The 12,373-nt window shown below is 42.1% G+C and overlaps 2 long non-coding RNA genes across 2 annotated transcripts; both read left to right on the top strand.

Moving 5' to 3' along the window:
* The first annotated feature begins 1,864 nt into the window (after window positions 1-1,864).
* LOC112845942 (uncharacterized) lies at window positions 1,865-2,710 on the top strand. The gene is made up of 3 exons (XR_003218798.1): window positions 1,865-2,095; window positions 2,179-2,295; window positions 2,670-2,710. It is a non-coding gene; the product is annotated as an uncharacterized LOC112845942 (long non-coding RNA).
* Window positions 2,711-2,906: 196 nt separating this feature from the next.
* Window positions 2,907-3,261, top strand: LOC109198206 (uncharacterized). Its single transcript, XR_002059119.2, has 2 exons — window positions 2,907-3,134; window positions 3,231-3,261. It is a non-coding gene; the product is annotated as an uncharacterized LOC109198206 (long non-coding RNA).
* Window positions 3,262-12,373: the final 9,112 nt, after the last annotated feature.

Here is a 12,373-nt window from a genome sequence, read left to right as displayed (position 1 = left end):
CACTTAAAGGACTCTACATCACAGACTTTGATGAAAGGAAATCTATGCTGATCCTGCCATCACAGATGCACTCAAAAATATGAGACATGCATCATTTGAGAATGCAAGACCACTGTTGCAATTCTTAAAATCAGTTGTTCCCACAGTCCCCACGTTGACAATTATCCATCACAATGCACAAGGTCTCCCAACTCACATGGAGGACATGAGATGCCACCATGAACTCAGCCTTGCTGATGTTTTATGCATAACAGAAACTCACTTGTCTGGATCATCAGTTTCTCCCCGCTTCCAGCTCGAACAGTACAACATGGCCACACGCAACAGACACGTCTCTTACACAAACCATACAGACATGGCAAAGGTAAATGGCGGTGGAGTTGCAATGTACTACAAAACAGTTCTTACAGCAGAGTCTCGAAATACCTGCAAAATGTGACTGACCTTGAATTTGTTGTTATCAAGGTTGAATCGCCAGTCACAGCTTTGATAGCAACTGTATACAGGCCACCAAATTACAGCCACGTGAGGTTTTTACCACAAATGCAATGTCTTTTGGACTCATTGGAAATGATGAATTGCCAACCAATTATTGTTTGTGGAGACTTCAATGAGGACCTTATGAGCAGAGGAAAAAAACCCATCCAAGAACTGTTTCAGTCAAGAGGATATGCACAACTTATTACTGCTGCAACTACCGAAAAACACACATTGATTGATCACCTTTACATATCACAGCCAAACGCCTGCCTCCAATCAGGTGTTCTGAATACATATCACAGTTATCACAACCCCATTATTGTGTAATTCACTAACACAAAATGACTGCAAGGTTGTGAGGGATATGGACTTGCCAAGTGATCTTAGTGTCTTTGCAACTGAGCACACTCTACCACCAACAAGGACAGCTCACCAGTGGGAGCTGATAGATAAGACTGCTCTCATCCATTGAAGAGCTGACCAGAAACGTGAACAGAGAGACTGCAACTGCACCTGATGGGATCCCTGCCATAACAGGTAATTGTATTTTTGTTTCTTACTTTATATTGTAACATTTGATATTATAGTTTGTTTCAAACAATATCAATCTCATCCATTAATTAAGTCATCCATTCATTCATAACTTCTCAGATGTGTTCTGTCCAGTGAAGGCAGTGGAGAAGCCCTACACTGATCTTGAAACTGTGCCACGCTAGTAGAGACCGGCTACAAGGATGGGCAGGTATAGTGAAATTAAAATGCACCTTTTGGTTCAACAGGTTTATATATATATATATATATATATATATATATAGTCAAGTGATCAAAAGACACCAGTATTAAACCCATTTAAACCAACTACATGCTTGGATTGGAACTGTATACAGGCCACCAAATTACAGCCACGTGTGGTTTTTACCTCACATAGCAACTTACCCCATCCAAAGACACCAGTATTAAGCAAATTTCCTTTTTTTACTACCTTTTTAATATAGTTTTGGGTCATTTAGTTCTAAAGTTAGATTTGTTTTTCCAATTATTTTTTAGAACTTCATTACTTGCCATTTCGCTAACTGAAGAGCTGCGCTTTGTGATGTCTCTTGTTTTATTGTTTTAAATTGTGTTTCCTTTTATCTGTTTCTAGCTGTTTTCGCAAAGTCAGCCAACCACTTGCTTCCAAATGACCCTTATCCAGAAGTATCCGTGAGTGCCTCATCAACAGAAACTAAAGTGGAGACCTACCTCTCAGAGAAAAACGCACACATAAGAAAAGCCGACCCACTTCAGTACTGGGAAGAACATCCTAATCTGTTTCCCTCTATGGCTGCTGTTGCGATCCCAGTGTGCCCCCTGTAGCTCTGTGGACAGTTTTGGATTTGTTTACATCTCACCCAACCGCTCACGGCAGATGGCTGCACCTCTCTAAGCCTGGTTCTGCCGGAGGTTTCTTCCTGTTAAAAGGGAGTTTTTCTGAACACACTCTACCACCAACAAGGACAGCTCACCAGTGGGAACTGATAGAGAAGACTGCTGATGCTCTCATCCATTGAAGAGCTGACCAGAAATATGATCAGAGAGACTGCAACTGCACCTGATGGGATCCCTGCCATAACAGGTAATTGTATTTTTTTTCTTACTTTACATTGTAACATTTATTGATATTCTTTGAACAAACTATAATCTCATCCATTCATTAAGTCCTCCATTCATTCATAACTCCTCAGATGTGTTCTGTCCAGTGAAGGCAGTGGAGAAGCCCTACACTGATCTTGAAACTGTGCCACGCTAGTAGAGACCGGCTACAAGGATGGGCAGGTATAGTGAAATTAAAATGCACCTTTTGTACAACAGGTTTATATACAGTCAAGTGATCAAAAGACACCAGTATTAAACCCATTTAAACCAACTACATGCTTGGATTGGAACTGTATACAGGCCACCAAATTACAGCCACGTGTGGTTTTTACCTTACATAGCAACTTACCTCATCCAAAGACACCGGTATTAAGCCAATTTCTTTTTTACTACCTTTTTAATATAGTTTTGGGTCATTTAGTTCTAAAGTTAGATTTGTTTTCCCAATTATTTTTTAGAACTTCATTACTTGCCAGTTTGCTAACTGAAGAGCTGCGCTTTGTGATGTCTCGTTTTATTGTTTTAAATTGTGTTTTCCTTTTATCTGTTTCTAGCTGTTTTCGCAAAGTCAGCCAACCACTTGCTTCCAAATGACCCTTATCCAGAAGTATCCGTGAGTGCCTCATCAACAGAAATAAAGTGGAGACCTACCTCTCAGAGAAAAACGCACACATAAGAAAAGCCGACCCACTTCAGTACTGGGAAGAACATCCTAATCTGTTTCCCTCTATGGCTGCTGTTGCGATCCCAGTGTGCCCCTGTAGCTCTGTGGACAGTTTTGGATTTGTTTACATCTCACCCAACCGCTCACGGCAGATGGCTGCACCTCTCTAAGCCTGGTTCTGCCGGAGGTTTCTTCCTGTTAAAAGGGAGTTTTTCTGAACACACTCTACCACCAACAAGGACAGCTCACCAGTGGGAACTGATAGATAAGACTGCTGATGTGCTCTCATCCATTGAAGAGCTGACCAGAAACGTGAACAGAAAGACTGCACCTGATGGGATCCCTGCCATAACAGGTCATTTGTATTTTTTTGTTTCTTACTTTATATTCTTTGAAACAAACTATAATCTCATCCATTCATTAAGTCATCCATTCATTCATAACTCCTCAGATGTGTTCTGTCCAGTGAAGGCAGTGGAGAAGCCCTACACTGATCTTGAAACTGTGCCACGCTAGTAGAGACCGGCTACAAGGATGGGCAGGTATAGTGAAATTAAAATGCACCTTTTGTTCAACAGGTTTATATATACAGTCAAGTGATCAAAAGACACCAGTATTAAACCCATTTAAACCAACTACATGCTTGGACTGGAACTGTATACAGGCCACCAAATTACAGCCACGTGTGGTTTTTACCTCGCATGGCGACTTACCTCATCAGAAGACACCAGTATTAAGCCAATTTCTTTTTTTTTACTTCATTTTTAATTTAGTTTGGGTCATTTAGTTCTAAAGTTAGATTTGTTTTCCCAATTATTTTTTAGAACTTCATTACTTGCCAGTTTGCTAACTGAAGAGCTGCGCTTTGTGATGTCTCTTGTTTTATTGTTTTAAATTGTGTTTTCCTTTTATCTGTTTCTAGCTGTTTTCGCAAAGTCAGCCAACCACTTGCTTCCAAATGACCCTTATCCAGAAGTATCCGTGAGTGCCTCATCAACAGAAACTAAAGTGGAGACCTACCTCTCAGAGAAAAACGCACACATAAGAAAAGCCGACCCACTTCAGTACTGGGAAGAACATCCTAATCTGTTTCCCTCTATGGCTGCTGTTGCGATCCCAGTGTGCCCCTGTAGCTCTGTGGACAGTTTTGGATTTGTTTACATCTCACCCCAACCGGTCGCGGCAGATGGCCGCCCTCCCTGAGCCTGGTTCTGCCGGAGGTTTCTTCCTGTCAAAAGGGAGTTTTTCCTTCCCACTGTCGCCAAAGTGCTTGCTCATAGGGGTCATATGATTGTTGGGTTTATCTATATACATTAATGCTTGTATGCTTTTCATTTATACTTTTGCCTTACTCTTCAGTTCATAATATAAAGTTACTTGAATGGTTTCCTTTTCGTTTTCCTTTTTTATTTTATATTGCTTTGCTATTTACCACAATCTAAATATCATGTTTAAATGTCATACATTATTGTAAATGGTATCTGTACAAAATATTGTTTGAATAACATGATACATTTATTAGTCCCACAACGGGAAATTTCATAATTTGCATGTGGTATTTTCCCCTTTGACATTAAAATACCTTTGAAATACAAATTGAATACCGCTTAATGGACATCTTTTTTTCTACCACTTTAAACGACTCAAAACTGTAAAATCTAAATTGTAACTTCTCTTGAACACCTGACACTGAAGCATAATTTATTTTCTTTTATATCTATTAACTTATTTTGTAATCATGTAACTGGAGCATCTTTCTCTCATCTCTGTATGCCGCATATAACAGAGATCACAATACAGCTTACTTTGCTTTAAGTTGAAAATCAGCTGTATTCCATTTCCCTCCTTCTTGTGGTATAAAAAGCAAACTATGCTCATGTTGCATCTTGCTCCCTCTGGTGTTATAAATGGCAACCGGCACTAATTGAACCACATTAAAGGCAAACTACACTCATTGGCAGTAGCATAGGCACACATAAAATTTCTTCTGAAATTTTCGCTTTCTAGTTATTATGTGTGCCTATGCCAAGAGGCACACATATTACTATTCGTCGGATTTATTATTATGTGTGCCTATGCCAAGAGGCACACATATTACTATTCCTCGGATTTATTATTATGTGTGCCTATGCCAAGAGGCACACATATTACTATTCCTCGGATTTATTATTATTATTATTATTATTATTATTATTATTATTATTCTCCAGTTTCCGCCTGAAATTTTGCAGCGAATCTCGCCCCGCAGTTTTGAGACAAGCTTCATATATGTTACCTCATTTTGTGCGGCCGGATCTGGAATGGTGTGCTATGACTTTTGGTCTTTATGAATTTTATAGTTTTTTAAATATTAATATTTTAGTGAAAATTTTCCCGCGCTCCTCTGCCGAACAGTTTTGACATTAGGGTTACATATGTTAGATCATTTTGTGCGGCTGGAGCTGGACTATTATGTCATGACTTTTGGTGTTCATAACTTTTATAGTTTTTTAAATATTAATATTTTAGTGCAAATTTAGGCCAATTCATCTTTTGGCGCCAAATAAACAGACTTCATTTGTGGTGTGTTGGCGCCATCTTTTGGTCCCATTGAAACAAATTTCAAACTTCATTTGTGGTGTGTTGGTTCTCTCTAGTGGTATGCCGGGAGTGGTACAGCCTGTCTACCCTTATTTGGATACCGTAATGATGACAATATCAATGGCGCGCACAGCCTCGCTGCTTTCAGGAACCATTGGAGGCTTTAAGGTTGCGCGAACCATTGAATAGTTACGGTAAACACAATGGCTTCTATGCTTGGTGGAAAACTCCATATCCCACAATTCATAGCACACCTCTGCCGAGTTAAACAATGGCGGCCACCACTTCGTTTTATATGTCTTTTATTCGTGTTTCTAGGTCACAAAATAAGCTTTTAAGATATTTTCAGGCGAGAATGTAGGTGTGTAAACTTCAAATATCTGCTTGTTTTATCAAGACATCCCATATTTAGCGACAGTGCTCTGACTACGTCGGTCCTGCCTGACAGCTAGCCGGCTACCTAGCTAGCTGCCGCACTTGGCTGCAATGGATAGCGAGGGGACTCTCTCTGTCGTTTCACCTCCCTGGTCTCTCGCAAATGCTCGCATAGAATCGGAGTTACAGCTGGATGTGGAAAAAATAACTGAGTTGTTTGGTGGTGCTATAACGCGGAGCTACAACACTGGGCAGCTATCCACCGGTGTATGACAGAAAGGACATGCCGCGACCGCCGATCGACCGGTGTTTGCTAATGCGGAGGTCAATCGTGGATCAGGGAAAGCGAAGGCAGGAGCGTGAGGTGAACTGAATTTCAGGTAAGAAGTTATGACCTGCACTCTATTTGGGTCAGATATAAACCGAGTTTAGGTGTAGTTTATTTAGCAGCAGTTCTCTTATGTGTTGCTGATAGCCGGCTAGCTAGCTAGCGCCGCTAGCATAGTTAGCTAGCACCGCTAGCGACCCTTCGTGAAAAAGCACCCAGGCTTGGCTTATATTGAGGCGGGTGAAACTCGTGTCAGCACCCGGTCGCTCGCCGACAGTATGTGTTTTAGCTGGACTTATTTTTCGTTTATATGGACCGATGATTTATTTATTTATTCATTTTAGTAACGGTATAAACAGTGAAAGGTGGTGGATTGGCCAGATGTAAACTTCAAATATCTGCTCGTGTTACCAAGACATCCCATATTAGCTCTGATGTTTTCGGTGCCTGCAAAGAGCTAGACAGGTAGCTAGCTAACCCGAGCTGGCTGTCTTTTGACTCAGGGTCATAGCTGGACTTATTTTCGTTTTTATGAGCCGATGAGGGTTTTTTTTTAGTAACGGTACAAACAGTGAAAGGCGGTGGATTGTCCAGATGCTGGTCGATGTGGAAAAAATAACTGAATTGTTTGGTAGTCGCTGACGCGGAGCTACAACCGAGGGCAGCTATCCACCGGTGTGTGTCAGAAAGAACATGCGGGGAACGAGGCGGCGAGGTGACCGCCGATCGACCGGTGGTAGATCGTGGATCAGGGAAACCGAAGGCAGGAGAAGCAGGCGGCTGCCGGTCGGAGCGTGAGGTGAACTGAATTTCAGGTAAGAAGTTATGACCTGCACTCTATTTGGGTCAGATATAAACCGAGTTTAGGTGTAGTTTATTTTCGTTGTGCTGACTTTTTACAATCAGTTATAATAACTCGTACTGCGTGGTAGCTAGCACGATGGAGTTTCTATACAGCTGTGTGCGCGCTAAGTTACTGATGTTGAACTTTATGACAGCCTCCCCTGTCATTCTCTCGCCTGTTCAAACTTCAGTCATGAAACTGATCAATGATCGGCTTTTCTCTCTTGTTTGTTTATCGCGCTAAACAACAGCAGCACGTTTAAGCTTGATCAGCTGTTGTTAGAATTCATTTGATTTTAATTTCTAGTATCAGCTGATGTTTGCTGGAGCCACAGCTGTAGAAGCGGCTGGTCGAAACCAGGAGATGACCTTACTGAATCATCAGAGCTGAACTGGTGATGGAGAAACAGGTTTACCTTTTTTTTAGGTGACATGAATGAGTTGAAGGGAAGTTATGAACTGTTTCTGAGAGAAATAAACACCAAGCTCCTTTTTTTATTTAGCTGACAGCTGGTAACTGTGCAGGGGCGGATCTAGCAAAGCTTTTGCCAGGGGGCCAGGTAGGGCATTAACAGAGAAAGGTGGACACAAAGATATACTTTATTTCTTACTCTCATACAGGGAGTGCAGAATTATTAGGCAAGTTGTATTTTTGAGGAATAATTTTATTATTGAACAACAACCATGTTCTCAATGAACCCAAAAAACACATTATATCAAAGCTGAATGTTTTCGGAAGTAGTTTTTAGTTTGTGTTTAGTTTTAGCTATTTTAGGGGGATATCTGTGTGTGCAGGTGACTATTACTGTGCATAATTATTAGGTAACTTAACAAAAAACAAATATATACCCATTTCAATTATTTATTTTTACCAGTGAAACCAATATAACATCTCCACATTCACAAATATACATTTCTGACATTCAAAACAAACAAAAACAAATCAGCGACCAATATAGCCACCTTTCTTTGCAAGGACACTCAAAAGCCTGCCATCCATGGATTCTGTCAGTGTTTTGATCTGTTCACCATCAACATTGCGTGCAGCAGCAACCACAGCCTCCCAGACACTGTTCAGAGAGGTGTACTGTTTTCCCTCCTTGTAAATCTCACATTTGATGATGGACCACAGGTTCTCAATGGGGTTCAGATCAGGTGAACAAGGAGGCCATGTCATTAGTTTTTCTTCTTTTAAACCCTTTCTTGCCAGCCACGCTGTGGAGTACTTGGACGCGTGTGATGGAGCATTGTCCTGCATGAAAATCATGTTTTTCTTGAAGGATGCAGACTTCTTCCTGTACCACTGCTTGAAGAAGGTGTCTTCCAGAAACTTGCAGTAGGACTGGGAGTTGAGCTTGACGCCATCCTCAACCCGAAAAGGCCCCACAAGCTCACCTTTGATGATACCAGCCCAAACCAGTACTCCACCTCCACCTTGCTGGCGTCTGAGTGGGACTGGAGCTCTCTGCCCTTTACCAATCCAGCCACGGGCCCATCCATCTGGCCCATCAAGACTCACTCTCATTTCATCAGTCCATAAAACCTTAGAAAATCAGTCTTGAGATATTTCTTGGCCCAGTCTTGACGTTTCAGCTTGTGTGTCTTGTTCAGTGGTGGTCGTCTTTCAGCCTTTCTTACCTTGGCCATGTCTCTGAGTATTGCACACCTTGTGCTTTTGGGCACTCCAGTGATGTTGCAGCTCTGAAATATGGCCAAACTGGTGGCAAGTGGCATCTTGGCAGCTGCACGCTTGACTTTTCTCAGTTCATGGGCAGTTATTTTGCGCCTTGGTTTTTCCACACGCTTCTTGCGACCCTGTTGACTATTTTGAATGAAACGCTTGATTGTTCGATGATCACGCTTCAGAAGCTTTGCAATTTTAAGACTGCTGCATGCCTCTGCAAGATATCTCACTATTTTTGACTTTTCTGAGCCTGTCAAGTCCTTCTTTTGACCCATTTTGCCAAAGGAAAGGAAGTTGCCTAATAATTATGCACACCTGATATAGGGTGTTGATGTCATTAGACCATACCCCTTCTCATTACAGAGATGCACATCACCTAATATGCTTAATTGGTAGTAGGCTTTCGAGCCTATACAGCTTGGAGTAAGACAACATGCATGAAGGGGATGATGTGGACAAAATACTCATTTGCCTAATAATTCTGCACTCCCTGTATAAAATATTTAGCTTTTATTAAATAGTTATCTGAATCTTACAATTAAAGTTTGTATAATAATACACAAGATTGGCTGTAGACCATTGTTCATCATTCAGAACACTGTGTAAAATAACAAAACAAAAAGTGAATGCAAAGTGCATAAATATTTATTTTACGTGTTTGATATGTGTGGCGGGGCGTGGTCTGCAGTGCCGCTGCAGGGGAGGTGGACCCACCTGAGGGGCATCTGCAATCACACCTCTCGGGCGTAGTCTGTGCTCTCTCGGCTGTTTTTTGGGTGTGTGTCGGGCTGTGAGTTGAAAAGCTACAGCTGGCTGGGAGGGTACACCAACCATGTGTGAAAAGTGGTCCATAACGTACTGGTTCAAAGTGTGTTCGTGCAAACATTGTCGGGGTCTGCCGTGGTACAGAGGACTTCTGCTTATGAACCTGTGTGCACAGCGTCTGCAAATCGGGGCTGTACAAAGTGACCTCATCTTTACCCAAAACTGTAAGCTGTCATCTGTGAGGCGCGAGCGGTGTTTGTTTTTACCATAATTCATGGTGGAGAATGGCTGCTCTTCTGAGTTTTGCTGTCTGTAGCCGTATGAATGGAAAACTACACAGATTAGCAGCGGCATAGGCACACATAAAATTTCTTCTGAAATTTTCGCTTTCTAGTTCTTATTATTATTATTCTCCATCTTCCGCCTAAATTTCGGCACGTATCACGCCCCGCAGTTTTGAGACAAGCTTCATATATGTTACCTCATTTTGTGCGGCCGGATCTGGAATGGTGTGCTATGACTTTTGGTGTTTATGAATTTTATAGTTTTTTAAATATTAATATTTTAGTGAAAATTTCCCGCGCTCCTCTGCCAAACAGTTTTGACATTAGGATTACATATGTTAGATCATTTTGTGCGGCTGGAGCTGGACTATTATGTTGTGACTTTTGGTGTTTATGACTTTTATAGTTTTTTAAATATTAATATTTTAGTACAAATTTAGGCCAATTCATCTTTTGGCGCCAAATAAACAGACTTCATTTGTGGTGTCTTGGCTCTCTCTAGTGGTATACCGGGAGTAGTACAGCCGAAAGATTTATCCTTGTGTTGAAAACTCCATATCCCACAATTCATAGCACGCCTCTACAGAGTGAACAATGGCGGCCACCACTTCGTTTTATATGTCTTTTATTCGTGTTTCTAGGTCACAAAATAAACTTTTAAGATATTTTCAGGCGAGAATGTAGGTGTGTAAACTTCAAATATCTGCTTGTTTTATCAAGACATCCCATATTTAGCGACAGTGCTCTGACGACGTCGGTCCTGCCTGACAGCTAGCCGGCTACCTAGCTAGCTGCCGCACTTGGCTGCAAATGGATAGCGAGGGGACTCTCTCTGTCGTTTCACCTCCCGGTCTCTCGCAATGCTCGCACAGAATCGGAGTTACAGCTGGATGTGGAAAAATAACTGAGTTGTTTGGTGGTGCTATAATGCGGAGCTACAACAGTGGGCAGCTATCCACCGGTGTATGACAGAAAGGACATGCCGCGACCGCCGATCGACCGGTGTTTGCTAACGCGGAGGTCAATCGTGGATCAGGGAAAGCGAAGGCAGGAGCGTGAGGTGAACTGAATTCAGGTAAGAAGTTATGACCTGCACTCTATTTGGGTCAGATATAAACCGAGTTTAGGTGTAGTTATTTAGCAGCAGTTCTCTTATGTGTTGCTGATAGCCGGCTAGCTAGCTAGCGCGCTAGCATAGTTAGCTAGCACCGCTAGCGACCCTTCGTGAAAAAGCACCCAGGCTTGGCTTATATTGAGGCGGGTGAAACTCGTGTCAGCACCTGGTCGCTCGCGACAGTATGTGTTTTAGCTGGACTTATTTTCGTTATATGGACCGATGATTTATTTATTTATTCATTTGTAACGGTATAAACAGTGAAAGGTGGTGGATTGGCCAGATGTAACTTCAAATATCTGCTCGTGTTACCAAGACATCCCATATTAGCTCTGATGTTTTCGGTGCCTGCAAAGAGCTAGACAGGTAGCTAGCTAACCCGAGCTGGCTGTCTTTTTGACTCAGGGTCATAGCTGGACTTATTTTTCGTTTTTATGAGCCGATGAGGGTTTTTTTTAGTAACGGTACAAACAGTGAAAGGCGGTGGATTGTCCAGATGCTGTCAATGTGGAAAAAATACTGAGTTGTTTTGGTAGTCGCTGACGCGGAGCTACAACCGAGGCAGCTATCCACCGGTGTGTGTCAGAAAGAACATGCGGGGAACGAGGCGGCGAGGCGACCGCGATCGACCGGTGGTAGATCGTGGATCAGGGAAACCGAAGGCAGGAGAAGCAGGCGTGCCGGTCGGAGCGTGAGGTAACTGAATTTCAGGTAAGAAGTTATGACCTGCACTCTATTGGGTCAGATATAAACCGAGTTTAGGTGTAGTTTATTTCGTTGTGCTGACTTTTTACAATCATTATAATAATCGTACTGCGTGGTAGCTAGCACGATGGAGTTTCTATACAGCTGTGTGCGCGCTAAGTTACTGATGTTGAACTTTTGACAGCCTCCCCTGTCATTCTCTCGCCTGTTCAACTTCAGTCATGAAACTGATCAATGATCGGCTTTTCTCTCGTTGTTTATGCGCTAACAACAGCAGCACGTTTAAGCTTGATCAGCTGTTGTTAGAATTCATTTGATTTTAATTTCTAGTATCAGCTGATGTTTGCTGGAGCCACAGCTGTAGAAGCGGCTGGTCGAAACCAGGAGATGACCTTACTGAATCATCAGAGCTGAACTGGTGATGGAGAACAGTTTACCTTTTTTTAGGTGACATGAATGAGTTGAGGGAAGTTATGAACTGTTCTGAGAGATAACACCAAGCTCCTTTTTTTATTTAGCTGACAGCTGGTAACTGTGCAGAGGCGGATCTAGCAAAGCTTTTGCCAGGGGCCAGTAGGGCATTAACAGAGAAAGGTGGACACAAGATATACTTTTCTTTCTTACTCTCATATAAAATATTTAGCTTTTATTAAATAGTTATCTGAATCTTACAACCAAGTTTGTATAATATACACAAGATTGGCTGTAGACCATTGTCATCATTCAGAACACTGTGTAAAAATAACAAAACAAAAGTGAATGCAAAAGTGCATAAATTTATTTACGTGTTTGATGTGTGTGGCGGGCGTTGGTCTGCAGTGCCGCTGCAGGGAGGTGACCCACCTGAGCGCACCTGCAATCACGCTCTCGGGCGTAGTCTGTGCTCTCTCGGCTGTTTTTTGGTGTGTGTCGGGCT

The sequence above is a fragment of the Oreochromis niloticus genome, unplaced genomic scaffold, assembly GCF_001858045.2.
Source record: "Oreochromis niloticus isolate F11D_XX unplaced genomic scaffold, O_niloticus_UMD_NMBU tig00008831_pilon, whole genome shotgun sequence".
Lineage (NCBI taxonomy): Eukaryota > Metazoa > Chordata > Actinopteri > Cichliformes > Cichlidae > Oreochromis > Oreochromis niloticus.
The sequence above is the reverse complement of the archived record's forward strand: the minus strand, read 5'-3'. Positions and strand labels throughout refer to the sequence as shown.